The sequence below is a fragment of the Balaenoptera musculus genome, chromosome 17 (genome assembly GCF_009873245.2).
Source record: "Balaenoptera musculus isolate JJ_BM4_2016_0621 chromosome 17, mBalMus1.pri.v3, whole genome shotgun sequence".
NCBI classification, from domain to species: domain Eukaryota; kingdom Metazoa; phylum Chordata; class Mammalia; order Artiodactyla; family Balaenopteridae; genus Balaenoptera; species Balaenoptera musculus.
Window position 1 is genome coordinate 46267447 of NC_045801.1, and position 19342 is coordinate 46286788.

The window sequence follows — 19342 nt, forward strand, 5'->3', positions numbered from 1 at the left end:
GAAACTGACACTAACACAATCATAGTAGGAGACTTTAACAACACACTTTCACAAAAGGACAGATCATCCAAAATGAAAATAAATAAGGAAACACAAGCTTTAAATGATACATTAAACAAGATGGACTTAATTAATATTTATAGTACATTCCATTCAAAAATAACAGAATACACTTTCTTCTCAAGTGCTCATGGAATATTTTCCAGGACAGATCATATCTTGGGTCACAAATCAAGCCTTGGTAAATTTAAGAAAATTGAAAACGTATCAAAACACTTTTCCGACCACAACGCTTTGAGACTAGATATCAATTACAAGAAAATTTCTGTAAAAAATACAAACACATGGAGGGTAAACAATACACTACTTAATACCCAAGATATCACTGAAGAAATCAAAGAGGAAATAAAAAAATACCTAGAAACAAATGACAATGAAAACACAATGACCCAAAACCTATGGGATGCAGCAAAAGCAGTTCTAAGAGGGAAGTTTTAGCCCTACAGTCGTACCTTAAGAAACAAGAAACATCTAAATAAACAACCTAACCTTACACCTAAAGCAATTACAGGAAGAAGAACAAAAAACCCCAAAATTAGCTTAAGGAAACAAATCATAAAGATCAGATCAGAAATAAATGAAAACGAAATGAAGAAAACAATAGCAAAGATCAATAAAACTAAAAGCTGGTTCTTTGAGACGATAAACAAAATTGATAAACCATTAGCCAGACTCATCAAGAAAAAAAGGGAGAAGACTCAAATCAATAGAATTAAAAATGAAAAAGAAGTTACCATGGACACCACAGAAATACAAAGCATCATAAGAGAGTACTACAAGCAACTCTATGCCAGGAGAATGGACAACCTGGAAGAAAGAGATAAATTCGTAGAAAAGCACAACCTTCTGAGACTGAACCAGGAAGAAATAGAAAATATAAACAGACCAGACACAAGCACTGAAATTGAAACTGTGATTAAAAATCTCCCAACAAACAAAAGTGCAGGACCTGATGGCTTCACAGGAGAATTCTATCAAACATTTAGAGAAGAGCTAACACCTATCCTTCTCAAAGTCTGCCAAAATATAGCAGAGGGTGGAACACTCCCAAATTCATTCTATGAGGCCAGCATCACCCTGATACCAAAATCAGACAAAGATGTCACAAAGAAAGGAAACTACAGGCCAATATTACTGATGAACATAGATACAAAAATCCTCAGCCAAATACTAGCAAACAGAATCCAACAGCACTTTAAAGGGATCATACACCATGATCAAGTAGGATTTATCCCAGGAATGTAAGGATTCTTCAATATATGCAAATCAGTCAATGTGATACACCATATTAACAAATTAAAGAATAAAAACCATATAATCATCTCAATAGATGCAGAAAAAGCTTTTGACAAAATTCAACACCCATTTATGATAAAAATCCTCAGAAAGTAGGCATAGAGGGAACTTACCTCCACATAATAAAGGTCATATATGACAAACCCACAGCCAACATCATCCTCAATGGTGAAAAACTGAACCATTTCCTCTAAGATCAGGAAGAAGACAAGGTTGCCCACTCTCACCTCTATTATTCAACATTGTTTTGGAAGTTTTAGCTACAGCAATCACATAAGAAAAAGAAATAAAAGGAATCCAAATTGGAAAAGAAAAAGTGAAGCTATCACTGTTTGCAGATGACATGATACTATACATAGAGAATCCTAAAGATGCTACCAAAAAACTCCTAGAGCTGATCAATGAATTTGGTAAAGTAGCAGGATACAAAATTAATGCACAGAAATCTCTTGCATTCCTATACACTAATGATGAAAAATCGGAAAGTGAAATTAAGGAAATATTCCCCTTTACCATTGCAACAAAAGGAATAAAATACCTAGGAATAAACCTACCTAAGGAGGCAAACACCTGTATGCAGAAAACTATAAGACACTGATGAAAGAAATTAAAGATGATACAAAGAGATGAAGAGATATACCATGTCCTTGGATTGGAAGAATCAACATTGTGAAAATGACTATACTACCCAAAGCAATCTACAGATTCAATGCAATCCCTATCAAACTACCACTGGCATTTTTCACAGAACTAGAACAAAAAACTTCACAATTTGCATGAAAACACAAAAGACCCCAAATAGCAAAAGCAATCTTGAGAAAGAAAAATGAGGCTGGAGGAATCATGCTCCCTGACTTCAGACTATACTACAAAGCTACAGTAATCAAGACAGTATAGTACTGGCACAAAAACAGAAATATAGATCAACGGAACAGGATAGAAAGTCCAGAGATAAACCCACGCACATTGGTCACCTTATTTTTGATAAGAGAGGCAAGAATACACAATGGCAAAAAGACAGGCTTTTCTTTTGGTTTTACAAAAACTGGACAACTACACATGAAAGAATGAAAGTAGAACAGTCCCTAACACCATACACAAAAATAAACTCAAAATGGATTAAAGACCTAAGTGTAAGGTAAGACACTATAAAACTCTTAGAGGAAAACCTATGCAGAACACTGTATAACACAAATCACAGCAAGATCCTTGTTGTCCCACTTCCTAGAGAAATGGAAATAAGAACAAAAATAAACAAATCGGACCTAATGAAGCTCAAAAGCTTTTGCACAGCAAAGGAAACCATAAACAAGACGAAAAGACAACCCTCAGAATGGAAGAAAATATTTGCAAATATAACAACTGACAAAGGATTAATCTCCAAAATTTATAAGCAGCTCATGCAGCTCAATATCAAAAAAAAAAAACAACCCAATCCAAAAATTGGCAGAAGACCTATATACACATTTCTCCAAAGAAGAAAAACATATTTCCAACAAACACATGAAAGAATGCTCAACATAATTAATCATTAGAGAAATGCAAATCAAAGCTACAATGAGGTATCAACTCACACCAGTGAGAACGGCCATCATCAAAAAATCTACAAACAATAAATGCTGGAGAGGGTGTGGAGAAAAGGGAACACTCTTGCACTGTTGGTGGGACTGTAAATTGATACAGCCACTATGGAGAACAGTATGGAGGTTCCTTAAAAAACTACAATTAGAACTACCATACGACCCAGCAATCCCACTACTGGGCATATACCTTGAGAAAACCATAATTCAAAAAGCGTCATGTACCACAATTTTCATTGCAGCTCTATTTACAATAGCCAGGACATGGAAGGAACCTAAGTGTCCATCAACAGATGAATGGATAAAGAAGATGTGGCACATATATACAATGGAATATTACTCAGTCATAAAGAGAAACAAAATTGATTTATTTGTAGTGAGGTGGACTTAGAGTCTGTCATATAGAGTGAAGTAAGTCAGAAAGAGAAAAAAAAAATACCGTATGGTAACACATATATATGGAATCTTAAAAAAAAAAAAAAAAAAAAGGTCCTGAAGAACCTAGGGGCGGGACAGGAATAAAGACTCAGACCTACTAGAGAATGGACTTGAGGACACGGGAAGGGGGAAGAGTGAGCTGGGACAAAGTGAGAGAGTGGCATGGACATATATACATTACCAAATATAAAATCGATAGCTAGTGGGAAGCAGCTGCATAGCACAGAGAGATCAGCTCAGTGCTTTGTGATCACCTAGATGGGTGGGATAGGGAGGGTGGGAAGGAGGGAGATGCAAGAGGGAATACATATGGGGATATATGTATATGTGTAACTGATTCACTTTGTTATAAAGCAGAAACTAACACACTATTGTAAAGCAATTATACTCCAATAACGATGTTAAAAAAAAAAATAATAATGAAATAACTTTGTGACAGATGGTAACTAGATTTTGGTGATCTTTTTGCAATGTATAGAAATATAGAATCACTATGTCATGCACATGGAGCTAACACAGTGTTGTAGGTCAATTATACTTTGACAAAAAATAATTAATTAGTTAATTAATAAACTTGTGCCCCTCCAAGCATGGAACATGACATTCTATATATGTCATCTCAATCTCCAAATACAGAACCCTACACGCATGGAACCTGGCACTTGCAGTGTGGAGTCTCAAATTCCATTCTTGTTAGGGGATCCTACATACATGAAATATGACACATTGTGTGTGGAAACTCAATCTCTAAACATTTAATATGATCTTAAAATTGTGGAACCTGGCATGCCATATAAGATACCAAGCAGTTCAGTCTTAGCAGCCTCTACTAGATATGGATTCTGGCATTACAAACTAGGAACCTGGCTTTCCATGTCCAGAATCTCACTCTTCAAACATAGAAAATGTTCTTACAAATGTGGAAACTGTCAATCCAGGAGTAGTTCCTGCATTTTAGTTACAGACATTGTGCTATGTAAATTAGACAAAGATGGCCTCTTTGTATTGATGCCTAAGTTGTTTATTTCTTCACTGCAGGCTGAAAACTGTTAGCTCAAAACCCCACTAGCATCACACTTAACCTTGTACATATCCAGTTATTTTTAAAATAGACCAAACAAGCCAAATTTTAGCCACTTAGGCCATGCCTGCTTTGTATATCTTGTGAAATATTGGCTTGGCCAAAAAATTCGTTCAAGATTTTCCATAACATGTAACAAGAACTTTTTGGCCAACACAATCCTTGGTATCTCCTGGCCATTGAAAAGATAGAACCTTGTGGTTATAAGACTCCAAGCTGCTGCTGCCCTTTAGAACTCTCTGACCCAGTGATTCCCCCATGCTACTGATTGACGTCACCTAGACGCATAGGCTCCCACTTCTATCTCCCTCTACCCCAGAAGTTCTCTTGCCCTTTTCCTCTTCTGGGGCTAGCCCACTTACCATAAGCCTCTGAATGAACTTATGCGGTGAGGAACTTCCCCTCTTGTGAAACCCTGTCCAAACACTCCACAATAAATCTTGTTGTGTGTTATTGCCTCTTGTGGTCATATCTTTTTCCTTGATCAGCCCCAAATCCCTCAAACTAACCCCCTACAGGTCACTCTAAAACATGGAGCCTGGTCTCCTGGGCCTGGAACCTGGTACTCCATGTATGGGATCTCAGTCACCAAGCATGGAACCTGGCCCTACAACTATGGAATTTGTCATTCCCTATGTGGAATATCTTCACCAAGAATGGAATCTGGCCTCCTTGACATAGAAATGGAAACTCCATATATGGAATGCCAATCTCCTAGCATGGAACCTGGCTATACATGCACTCTGTGTATGAAATATGTACCTTCAGGATTGATTTAAGTCTTCTAGGTGTGGATCTTGCTTTTCTAGGCATACAATCTGGTTCACCCTGGGACACCTGGCCCTAAAGGCATAGAACTTGGACCTTTAGGCTTTAAACCTAGCCCTCTAATCATGCACATTGACCCTCCACATGTGTAATGTGTTGGTGATAGCTGTTTCCGGACTGTGAGATTTGAGTGGTTTTAATTTTAATTTTTGTGTATGTGTGTGTTATATTATTCTATAGTCATTAAGTAATTTAAAAAGAAGGAGAATTTTTCACAGGGAAAAGAATGCTTCTTTTTATCAGAAAAGAAGATAATTATATAATGTACATACTGGCTTATACTGCAATCCTTTAAGAAGTCCATGGTCTGTTGTGTGTAATTTTCCATTGCTATAGCTCTTATGCCATCTTCTGGTATAAATATAATCCAACAATTTGGGAATGTCTAGCATCAGTGGTTAGTACCTTAATGTTATTTCAGACACTTCACTCATCCTGCTTATGAGTCAAATATCTATATACATATCAAGTGTAAAATTTTAAGCCAACAACTTAAAAATCTATGATAAAATAAAGCAAGTTTAATGTAGCAGAAAAAGAACATTGAAAAATCTTGTCAAAATGTAACTTCAGAGACAGAGTGAAATAAATACATTCTTGAATAAATCTATGTAAACCTAAAATATAACATTAATGTAATCCCAAATATTAATTTAGATACACTATAGAATTATATTATGTATTTCTATTCAGCATAGGATTTGGAGACTAAAAGCCTAGTTTTGAATACCATCTCTGCCACTAAGTTTTTAGGTAATCTTTATAAACTCACTTAACTTCTCATTTACCTAATTTCATTCCTGTTAAATAAGGAAAGACAATAATATCTGCCTTTCCTTTTTTTTTAACATCTTTATTGGAGTATAATTGCTTTACAATGGTGTGTAAGTTTCTGCTTTATAACAAAGTGAATCAGCTATACATATACATATATCCCCATATATCCTCCCTCTTGTGTCTGCCTCCCACCCTCCCTATCCCACCCCTTTAGGTGGTCACAAAGCATGGAGCTGATCCCCCTGTGCCATGCGGCTGCTTCCCACTAGCTATTTTACATTTGGTACTGTATATATGTCCATGCCACTTTCTCACTTCATCCCAGCTTACTCTTCCCCCTCCTGGTGTCCTCAAATCCATTCTCTACGTCTGCATCTTTATTCCTGTCCTGCCCCTAGGTTCTTCAGAAACTTTTTTTTTTTTTTAGATTCCATATATATGTGTTAGCATATGGTGTTTGTTTTTCTCTTTCTGACTTAATTCACTCTGTATGACAGACTCTAGGTCCATACACCTCACTACAAATAACTCAATTTCATTTCTTTTTATGGCTGAGTAATATTCCATTGTATATCTGCCTTTCCCAACTGCCTCTAACCCTTCTCCCTTATTTTTGAACTTCTACATTCCTATAAATTAGTGTGTATTGTTGTCTGCACACTAGGGACATAATAAAAGATCTAGTTCAGAGAAAGATAAAACCAATATATCCAGGATAGAAAAAATGTAGCTGTTCAGAGTTGTTTAATATTCTAGAGTTTATATTCTAGAATTAAAAAAAAAACTGTGCTGAGCATGTGCTAAGACAAGGGATGAGAGTTAGTAAAATGATACCCTCATAGCTCATGTGAGGGATTTTCACAGACTCAGAGAGAATAAAACTCTGAGTACCAAAATTGATTGAAAGAGGTGATGTGGAGAACTCAGAGGATATAATGTTGAAGTTTAGGCTCACTAATCAGAATTAAAGATCATCTCATTTCCTGATGATGACTTTCAAACCAAAACCCTTTAAGTGCAAAAGCTGACAGCTCCCAGCATCTCTGTGTCTGGTCCAAAAAGAGAAGTCTAGAATATCTGCTAAGTAATTCTTACCTCCTACTCTAATTAGACCCCTGCTTTCTCCTATGGACTATAGAATGGTTTATCCCCTTGCTTACAGCATTCCCTGTTTCCTCAGATAGGGTCACAGCTGTCATTCTACATTTATTTTGGAGTATGTGTCATAATTGATTAATATCTGTCCACTAGTCCAAATACCATCTTTACTTGTCAGCATAAGAAGAGGAACCCACGTTTTGGTTCATCACCATTAAAATCCCAGAACCTAGGACGGTGTTTGGAACATAGTAGATACTTAATAAATACTTTTAAGTCTATGACTGAATAAAGCAAAACAAAATGAAAGAAGATAAGGAGGAGAAAAGAGTTTCTGCATTTGGTTCATATTATGTCTTCCTCGTGGCCATGTTACTGCAAATACTTTATCTCTCTCTGCTTTTATGCCTGAAATAAGGGGATTTTTCTTTTAAAAAAACAAGTAACTTTTTTCTAGTGGAAATTTAAAAGTATAAAAGCTACCAAAAATAGTATAATAATTACTACCCACTAGGGATAAAATCATTCCTCATAATATTGGCTTACTTGCTCCCAGAATGCTCTATGTATGTGCTTTTAAAAATAAGCATTACATGAGCACACTCTTCTTTTTCTCAAATACCTTAGAAATACACAATTATTAAAGTAGTATGTTCACCAGCTAAATTTAAGAAAGCAATTACTTGAGATCAGTTGTGTTCCTGGTAAGTAATGGACAACAATTTCACAACATCCACTTCTGTTTATACAATTATGGCCGTGGCATTCCAATAAATACAGTCATAATGGCAACATTCAGTTATCAAGAAATGTTTATTTTGGAATCTATATTCTGTCTCCTATGGCAGAACGGTGTGTAAAAATTCTTATATGAGATAGTCAATAGAAATGTTCAGATCCAGGCAAGATGGCGGAAGAGTAAGACACAGAGATCACCTTCCTCCCTACAGATACATCAGAAATACATCTACACATGGAACTGCTCCTATAGAACACCCACTGAATGCTGGCAGAAGACATCAGACCTCCCAAAAGGCAAGAAACTCTCCACGTACCTGGGTAGGGCAAAAGAAAAAAGAAATAACAGAGGCAAAAGAAAAGGGACAGGACCTGCACCAGGTCCAGGAGGGAGCTGTGAAGGAGGAAAGGTTTCCACACACTAGGAAGCCCCTTCGTGGGCAGAGACTGCGGGTGGCAGAGGGAGGAAGCTTTGGAGCCACGGAGGAGAGCACAGCCACAGGGGTCCGGAGGGCAAAGAGGAGAGATTCCTGCACAGAGGAGCAGTGCCAACCAGCACTCACCAGCCCGAGAGGCTTGTCTGCTCACCTGCCGGGGCGGACGGGGGCTGGGAGCTGAGGATCGGGCTTCAGTTGGATTGCAGGGAGAGGACTGGGGTTGGCGGCGTGAACACAGCCTGAAGGGGTTAGCGCACCACAACTAGCCGGGAGGGAGTCCGGGAAAAGGTCTGGAGCTGCCAAACAGGCAAGAGACTTTTTCTTGCCTCTTTGTTTCCTGGTGCGCGAGGAGAGGGGATTCAGAGCGCCGCCTAAACGAGCTCCAGAGACGGGCGTGAGCCGCGGCTATCAGTGCAGACCCCAGAGACGGGCATGAGACACTAAGGCTGCTGCTGCCGCCACCAAGAAGCCTGTGTGCGAGCACAGGTCACTATCCACACCGCCCCTCCTGGGAGCCTGTGCAGCCCGCCACTGCCAGCATCCCGTGAGCCAGGGACAACTTCCCCGGAAGAACGCATGGTGCGCCTCAGGCTGCTGCAACGTCACGCTGGTCGCTGCCACTGTAGGCTTGTCCCGCCTCCTCCGTACCCCTCCCTCCCCCTGGCCTGAGTGAGCCAGAGCCCCCGAAGCAGCTGCTCCTTTAACCCCATCCTGTCTGAGTGAAGAACAGACGCCCTCAGGCGACCTAAACACAGAGGCGGGTCCAAATCCAAAGCTGAACCCTGGGAGCTGTTCGAACAAAGAGAAAGGGAAAATTCTTCCAGCAGCCTCAGAAGCAGCGGATTAAAACTCCACAAACAACTTGATGTACTGCATCTGTTGAATACCTGAATAGACAATGAATCATCCCAAATTGAGGAGGTGGACTTTGAGAGCAGGATATACTATTTTTTCCCCTTTTCCTCTTTTTGTGAGTTTTTACGTGTATGCTTCTGTGTGAGATTTTGTCTGTATAGCTTTGCTTTCACCATTTGTCCTAGGGTTCGGTGCGTCGTTTTTTGTTTGTTTGTTTGTTTTTTCTTAATAAATTTTTTCTTAATAATTTTTTTCTTATTTTTATTTAAAAATTTTTTTTAAAAGTCCTAATAATTTTTTTCTTATTTTTTATTTTAAAAAAATTAAAAAAAAATTTTCTTAATAACATTTTTCTTATTTTTTTTAAAAAATTAAAACTTTTTTCTCTTAATAAATTTTTTCTTAATATTTTTCTTATTTTTTATTTTAAAAAATTAAAAAAAATTTTTCTTAATAAATTTTTTCTTAAAAATTTTTTACTTATTTTTATTTTAATAGCTTTATTTTATTTTATCTTACTTTACTGTATTTTATTTTATCCTCTTTCTTTCTATTTTTTCTCCCTTTTATTCTGAGCCATGTGGAGGAAAGATTCTTGGTGCTCCAGCTACGCATCAGGGCTCTGCCTCTGAGGTGGGAGAGCCAGCTTCAGGACACTGGTCCACAAGAGACCTTCCAGCTCCACGTAATGTCAAATGGCAAAAATCTCCCAGAGATCTCCATGTCAACACCAAGACCCAGCTTCACTCAACGACCAGCAAGCTACAGTGCTGGACACCCTATGCCAAACAACTAGCAAGACAGGAACACAACCCCATCCATTAGCAGAGAGGCTGCCTAAAATCATAATAAGGCCACAGACACCCAAAAACACACCACCAGACGTGGACGTGCCCACCAGAAAGACAAGATTCAGCCTCATCCACCAGAACACAGGCACTAGTCCCCTCCACCAGGAAACCTACACAACTCACTGAACCAACCTTAGCCATGGGGGACAGACACCAAAAACAACAGGAACTACGAACCTGCAGCCTGCAAAAAGGAGACCCCAAACACAGTAAGATAAGCAAAATGAGAAGACAGAAAAACACACAACAGATGAAGGAACAAGGTAAAAACACACCAGACCTAACAAATGAAGAGGAAATAGGCAGTCTACCTGAAAAAGAATTCAGAATAATGATAGTAAAGATGATCCAAAATCTTGGAAATAGAATAAATGCAAGAAACATTTAACAAGGACCTAGAAGAACTAAAGAGGAACCAAGCAATGATGAAAAACACAATAAATGAAATTAAAAGTACTCTAGACGGGATCAATAGCAGAATAACTGAGGCAGAAGAATGGATAAGTGACCTGGAAGATAAAATAGTGGAAATAACTACTGCAGAGCAGAATAAAGAAAAAAGAATGAAAAGAACTGAGGACAGTCTCAGACACCTCTGGACCAACATTAAACGAACCAACATTTGAATTATAGGGGTCCCAGAAGAAGAGAAAAAGAAAGGGACTGAGAAAATATTTGAAGAGATTATACTTGAAAACTTCCCTAATATAGGAAAGGAAATAGTTAATCAACTCCTGGAAACACAGAGAGTCCCATACAGGATAAATCCAAGGAGAAACACTCCAAGACACATACTAATCAAACTAACAAAAATTAAATATAAAGAAAACATATTAAAAGCAACAAGGGAAAAACAACAAATAACACACAAGGGAATCCCCATAAGGTTAACAGCTGATCTTTCAGCAGAAACTCTGCAAGCAAGAAGCGAGTGGCAAAACATATTTAAAGTGATGAAGGAGAAAAACCTACAACCAAGATTACTCTACCCAGCAAGGATCTCATTCAGATCTGATGGAGAAATTAAAATCTTTACAGACAAGCTAAAGCTGAGAGAGTTCAGCACCACCAAACCAGCTTTACAACAAATGCTAAAGGGACTTCTATAGGCAACAAACACAAGAGAAGGAAAACACCTACAATAACAAACCCAAAACATTTAAGAAAATGGGAATAGGAACATACATATCGATAATTACCTTAAATGTAAATGTATTAAATGCTCCCACCAAAAGACACAGACTGGCTGAATGGATACAAAAACAAGACCCATATATATGCTGTCTACAAGAGACCCACTTCAGACTTAGGGACACATACAGACTGAAAGTGAGAGGATGGAAAAAGATATTCCATGTAAATGGAAATGAAAGGAAATCTGGAATAGCAATTCTCATATTAGACAAAATAGACTTTAAAATAAAGACTATTACAAGAGACAAAGAAGGACACTGCATAATGATCAAGGGATCAATCCAAGAAGAAGATATGACAATTGTAAATATTTATGCACCCAACATAGGAGCACCTCAATACATAAGGCAAATGTTAAAAGCCATAAAAGGGGAAATCGACAGTAACACAATCATAGTAGGGGATTTTAACACCCCACTTTCACCAATGGACAGATCATCCAAAATGAAAATTAATAAGGAAACACAACCTTAAAATGATACATTAAACAAAGTGCACTTACTTGATATTTACAGGACATTCCACCCAAAAACAACAGAATACACGTTTTTCTCAAGTGCTCATTGAACATTCTCCAGGATAGATCATCTCTTAGGTCACAAATCAAGCCTTGGTAAATTTAAGAAAATTGAAATCGTATCAAGTATCTTCTCCGACCACAATGTTATGAGACTAGATATCAATTAAGGAAAAGATCTGTAAAAAATACAAACACATGGAGGCTACACAATACACTACTTAACAACGAAGTGATCACTGAATAAATCAAAGGAGAAATCAGAAAATACCTAGAAACAAATGACAATGGAGACACGACGAACCAAAACCTATGGGATGCAGCAAAAGCAGTTCTAAGAGGGAAGTTTATAGCAATACAAGCCTAACTCAAGAAACAGGAAACATCTCGAATAAACAACCTAACCTTGCACCTAAAGCAATTAGAGAAAGAAGAACAAAAATTCCCAAAGTTAGCAGAAGGAAAGAAATCATAAAGATCAGATCAGAAATAAATGAAAAAGAAATGAAAGAAACAATAGCAAAGATCAACAAAACTAAAAGCTGGTTCTTTGAGAACATAAACAAAATTGATAAACCATTAGCCAGACTCATCAAGAAAAAAAGGGAGAAGACTAAAATCAATAGAATTAAAAATGAAAAAGGAGAAGTAACAACTGACAGTGCAGAAATACAAACGATCATGAGAGATTACTACAAGCAACTCTATGCCAATAAAATGGACAACCTGGAAGAAATGGACAAATTCTTAGAATCGCACAACCTACCGAGACTGAACCAGGAAGAAATAGAAAATATGAACAGACCAATCACAAGCACTGAAATTGAAACTGTGATTAAAAATTTTCCAACAAACAAACATCTGGCCCAGGGCCAGATGGCTTCACAAATGAATTATATCAAACATTTAGAGAAGAGCTAACACCTATCCTTCTCAAATTCTTCCAAAATATTGCAAAGGGAGGAACACTCCCCAACTCATTCTAGAAGGCCAGCATCACCCTGATACCAAAACCAGACAAAGATGTCACAAAGGAAGAAAACTACAGGCCAATATAACTGATGAACATAGATGCAAAAATCCTCAACAAAATACTAGCAAACAGAATCCAACAGCACATTAAAAGGATCATACACCATGATCAAGTGGGGTTTATCCCAGGAATGCAAGGATTCTTCAATATACGCAAATCAATCAACATGATACACCATATTAACCAATTGAAGGAGAAAAACAAAATGATCATCTCAATAGATGCAGAGAAAGCTTTCAACAAAATTCACCACCCATTTATCATAAAAGCTCTGCAGAAAGTAGGCATAGAGGGAACGTTCCTCAACATAATAAAGGCCATATATGACAAACCCACAGCCAACATCATCCTCAATGGTGAAAAACTGAAACCATTTCCACTAAGATCAGGAACAAGACAAGGTTGCCCACTAGCACCACTATTGTTCAACATGGTTTTGGAAGTTTTAGCCACAGCAATCAGAGAAGAAAAAGAAATCAAAGGAATCCAAATCGGAAAAGAAGAAGTAAAGCTGTCACTGTTTGCAGATGACATGATGCTATACATAGAGAATCCTAAGGATGCTACCACAAAACTCCTAGAGCTAATCAATGAATTTGGTAAAGTAGCAGGATACAAAATTAATGCACAGAAATCTCTTGCATTCCTATACACTAATGATGAAAAATCTGAAAGTGAAATTAAGAAAACACTTCCATTTACCATTGCAACAAAAATAATAAAATATCTAAGAATAAACCTACCTAAGGAGACAAAAGGTCTGTATGCAGGAAATTATAAGACACTGATGAAATTAATTAAAGATGATACAAATAGATGGAGAGATATACCATGTTCTTGGATTGGAAGAATCAACATTGTGAAAATGACTCTATTACCCAAGGCAATCTACAGATTCAATGCAATCCCTATCAAATTACCACTGGCATTTTTCACAGAACTAGAACAAAAAATTTCACAATTTGTATGGAGACACAAAAGACCCCGAATAGCCAAAGCAATCTTGAGAACGAAAAATGGAGCTGGAGGAATCAGGCTCCCTGACTTCAGACTATACTACAAAGCTACAGTAATCAAGACAGTATGGTACTGACACAAAAAACAGAAATATAGATCAATGGAACAGGATAGAAAGCCCAGAGATAAACACATGCACATATGGTCACCTTATCTTTGATAAAGGAGGCAAGCATATACAGTGGAGAAAAGACAGCCTCTTGAATAAGTGGTGCTGGGAAAACTGGACAGGTACGTGTAAAAGTATGAAATTAGAACACTCCCTAACACCATACACAAAAATAAACTCAAAATGGATTAAAGACCTAAATGTAAGACCAAACACTATCAAACTCTTAGAGGAAAACATAGGCAGAACACTGTATTACATAAATCACAGCAAGATCCTTTTTTACCCTGCTCCTAGAGAAATGGAAATAAAAAAACAAAAATAAACAAATGGGACCTAATGAAACTTAAAAACTTTTGCACAGCAAAGGAAACCATAAACAAGACCAAAAGACAACCCTCAGAATGAGAGAAAATATTTGCAAATGAAGCAACTGACAAAGGATTATTCTCCAAGATTTACAAGCAGCTCATGAAGCTCAATAACAAAAAAACAAGCAACCTAATCCAAAAATGGGCAGAAGACCTATATACACATTTCTCCCTAGAAGATATACAGATTGCCAATAAACACATGAAAGAATGCTCAACATCATTAATCATTAGAGAAATGCAAATCAAAACTACAATGAGATATCATCTCACACCGATCAGAATGGCCATCATCAAAAAATCTACAAACAATAAATGCTGGAGAGAGTGTGGAGAAAAGGGAACACTCTTGCACTGTTCGTGGGAATGTAAACTGATACAGCCACTATGGAGAACAGTATGGAGGTTCCTTAAAAAACTAAAAATAGAACTCTACCATACGACCCAGCAATCCCACTACTGGGCATATACCCTGAGAAAACCATAATTCAAAAGAATCATGTACCAAAATGTTCATTGCAGCTCTATTTACAATAGCCAGGAAATGGAAGCAACCTAAGTGTCCATCATCGGATGAATGGATAAAGAAGATGTGGCACATATATACAATGAAATATTACTTAGCCATAAAAAGAAACGAAATGGAGTTATTTGTGGTGAGGTGGATGGAGTTAGAGTCTGTCATACAGAGTGAAGTAAGTCAGAAAAAGAAAAACAAACAGTATGCTAACACATATATATGGAATCTAAGGGATAAAAAAAAAAAAAAAGGTCATGAAGAACCTAGTGGAAGGACAGGAATAATGACACAGACCTACTAGAGAATGGACTTGAGGATATGGGGAGGGGGAAGGGTAAGTTGTGAGAAAGTGAGAGAGTGGCATGGACATATATACACTATCAAACGTAAAATAGATAGCTAGTGGGAAGCAACCGCATAGCGCAGGGAGATCAGCTCTGTGCTTTGTGACCGCCTTGCGGGGGTGGGATGGGGAGGGTGGGAGGGAGAGAGATGCAGGAGGGAGGAGATGTGGGAACATATATATATGTATGACTGATTCACTTTGTTATAGAGCAGAAACTAACACACCATTGTAAAGCAATTATACTCCAATAAAGATGTTTAAAACAATAAATAAATAAAAATACTATCCTAAAAAAAAAAATAGAAATGTTCAACTATTAACCTTCAGCTTTTTGTCTAAAAACTGTTTTGGAACAATTCACTTCCTTACTATATTGTATCAATTACTACACTTTTGTCCTATAACTTTTTATATAGAGAGGAAAGTAGTGACTTAGTCATCATTGTGTCAAAAAGTTGACATCAGCTCTACTAACTGATTGTTTGACTAAAATAAATATTTAATTCACACATATTAATTGAGATATTTTACTGAACTAATGAGTGCTTGGCCAATCGCCAAGACATTTCAAGACTCTCAACTCTAGCCTGAGTTGGTAGTATCCTGTGTCATTTCCATTGTGTCTTTAAAAGCAAGTCAATATGATTCATCTGGGATTGATCCTGGTGGAGTAGAGGCTCTTTTCCACTTGATCAGACTGATATAGTCAGCAGCTAAGTGAGATAAATCGGCTTCAGAAATAGAGTGACCCAAATGACCTTCAATTTCTTATGAATAAGTTTCTGATAAACTGTGGTAAACTTTATTTTTAAAGAAGTTTCCAAAATCTGGTGCTCTCATCCAAATATTTCAATATAATTTTTACTTGTTACTAGTTGTATAATCTCATTTGGATGCTTTGTCTTACATATTAGTGATAATTCATTTATATATTATGTATAAGTACCCTTAGATTTATCATAATGAAAATAATCTACACAATTTTAGATTTAACTTTTAGAATTGTTTACATTTATGCCTTCATGGAAATTTTCTTTTCAAAAAGACATTTTTGAAAATAGAGTAGCTGATACTCTATTTCTATTTTATAACACATAAATACATCCCATTTTTCAATAGCAAGTATTTTTTTATATTATTATTCTCTTTTTAAAATATTATATTTTATAGATAAGAGACGTTCCCCTTCATCCATTGCCAAATCCCTTTGTAATAACATTACACTGGTAGTTTACCAGAAAATATTCTTCTGTCTTTTAGCCAAAATATGTGAGGGAAATTGGCTTAAAATAACATTATTTTGATTTGCCTCTCTATGTCAGAGAATATATAAAATTGCCTTTAAACAAGTTATCTGTTGATACCAATGCAGTCTCATTCCTTTCATTCAGAGAAATAAAGTGTTTCTATTTTTAAAAACCATGTCACAAGAATGGTGAAGATTTAAAATAAGAAAACAAAATAAGGGGCATTGTGCAGATAGGGAAAATAGTGTTCTAGACATAAAGACAAAAGAGGATGAGTGAAGTTATTTGAGGTATTTTATTATCTTCCCTTAGGTCAGCTTGACCTAAATTCTCAAATTCCCACAATTTCTTCTCCATATCTGTTTTCTAACCAATCACCATACCCTTGGTGATTTATTTCTCTACTCTGACATTTTCCATGATACCAGAACAACTGAAAACTCTCTTGTCAGTGACAAAAGCTTACAAAAGCAGATACTTCATGAAGAAGCAGTATAGGCTTCAAGCAACATAGATATCAAGTGCCAGTGATGAGATGGTTTACAATAAGCCAGAGAACAGTTCATCAGGAGCAGAAGTGAAGGCTCCAGAGAGGATGTCTAAGACAGAGATAGAGAAAAGAAAAAGAGACAGGAAAGAAAGAGGAAGAAACTCATTGATGACCAAAGGTTTGACTACTTTGAGAGGTAGAGAAACAAATTAGTAATAGATACATAGCAGTAAACAGTTGAAAAAAAAAAAAGATCATAATAATCTCCTGAGAAAACAAAAAGCAATGTAAGAAAGGACAGGCAATCATAGTATACTATAGAGTTCAGTGGTGATATGGTAAATACCAAACTGTGATCTCACCAAAAATTATGATTGAGAAATTGGGGAAATGGGATGAAGGAAGTGTGTGTTTAGCTAAATTATAATTATTCAAAATAGGAATTAAGTAGGGAGTATCTAAAATTTAGACAATAAGAAGTATTAGTAAAGCTTTTTGTGAGAAAAGAAGGTAAATACTAGAAAAAAATAGCAAAGGAATTGAAGTGGCTGCCTCCTAAGAATAAGAACTGAGTGTCTGTAGGGTGGGAAAGGAAATAGTTTTTTTAAAAATTATAAGAATCATAGAAACATTTTACCTTTTAAAGTATGCATATGTGTAACTTTTGAAAAAATAAAGCTAACAATTAAAATTAATTGGAAAAATAAGAAAAAGCAACTTTTATTATATATGCTGCTAAGGTAGCATCTTATAGAAAAAGGCAACAGTCTGCTTTTCTCCTGCTTGCTGGCCTAATTTGGTAACTTGTTTAGTTTCAAAATAAAATATTTAGGTTCAGTGATAATATCACATATTTAAATTATTTTTATGAAAGAAGGTCAATAGAGTATTGTGTCCACATTTATATAGAGTGGATATTACACATAGGCTTCTTCATCCATTGATTGTTCAAATTTAACAATGCAAAGATTTTTTTTTAAAGTAGACAGTGACTGACCCACTTATCAGATTTAACTTGCAGACATAATTTATATAGATTTCTTAGTTTTCTAAAAAAACTTTTAAATTAGTACCTGCATTTAAAATGTGGGAGAGTTACCATAAAAAATTTAACCATTGGCTTCTTTTAGATAATTGTAAGATTTCACCACTTTGGATCCACATTCCCTCATAGCCACATTGGCAGAAGCTGAATGAAAAGTTAGTTTAATTAAGATTCACCCACATTCAGTCATTAAAAAAATGAATAAAGAAGCTGATGAATAAAAATAACTATACATAAACATATATTTATAAACTTAAAAAATCCTCCAAAGATACAGATTGTTGCATGTAGTAAAATGACATTGAGTAAAAAGGGAAAATATTTAAGTTTATATATTTACTTTCTAGTACATGTACAGAATAGCTGTGCAAGCATACATAAGCAATCAGTAACATCTGAGGACAGGATGAAGGGACATCATTCCATTTTTTATAACTGTTGAATATATTGAATGATGTGAATACGTCTTCAAAAAATAAAATTCATTTAAAAATTTTAATATTCCTTAACTCTAGAAATATAAATATATATGTATATATTTTATGAATAAGAGTATGTAACTCTAGAAATATGGATTTATTTCTACATAGCATATATTCATATGAATAGATAAATATTTTTCCCCTTCTGATTGAATGTTTTATTTTAATTCCATCACTAGATCACTGGGGAATATATAGAAATTAATTCTGTCTGGCACTAAACATAGAACCCTGAAAACCCCCAAACTCTTTCACTAACATTTCCCCTGTTCTCTTTTGGATGTTTATATGCACTTTTGAGATTCCTTCCATGCCTATAAAATTACATCACCCAAAGAAATGTTAGAGACACCAAATTATTGAATCAACATAGTATTAGTTAATGAGGAACTCTGTTCATAATTCAATGCATAATTTTTAGTATTCTGTCTACTTGAATGCTATGATTATTATACCAGATTCTCAGTTATTTTTTCCACTTGTATTTGCTATGTTGATAATCTTCCTCTGATTGAGAAGCTCAAAGATGTCACACAGAAAAATGATCCCAGTTTCCTTCTGCTGATTTTTAACTTTTTCTTAATCCTTTTAATTTTTTGCTTTCAATTCCAATTAAATGGAACACTCATACATCTCAAATGTAAGTGAGTAGCTGCCCTGCTGAATTCAGTCATATTTTATACAGACAAACCCAGAAGTTGGACAGAGTGGGAGCCACGTAATCAAGTACCTTCCAGGTGCCAATGCCAAGTTGGCTGAACAATCTAGCAATCTGATCAGTGAACTGGAGTATCATTATAAGAGATCCCAAGGCAAAGATCAAGGACAGTACTGGACATGGAGACAGCCCATATGAGCAGAAGATTTGAAGGGCTCCATGGAGAGCAGATGATAAAGAAGAAAAGAAGCTAGAGTTTAATCTTCACCTTGTT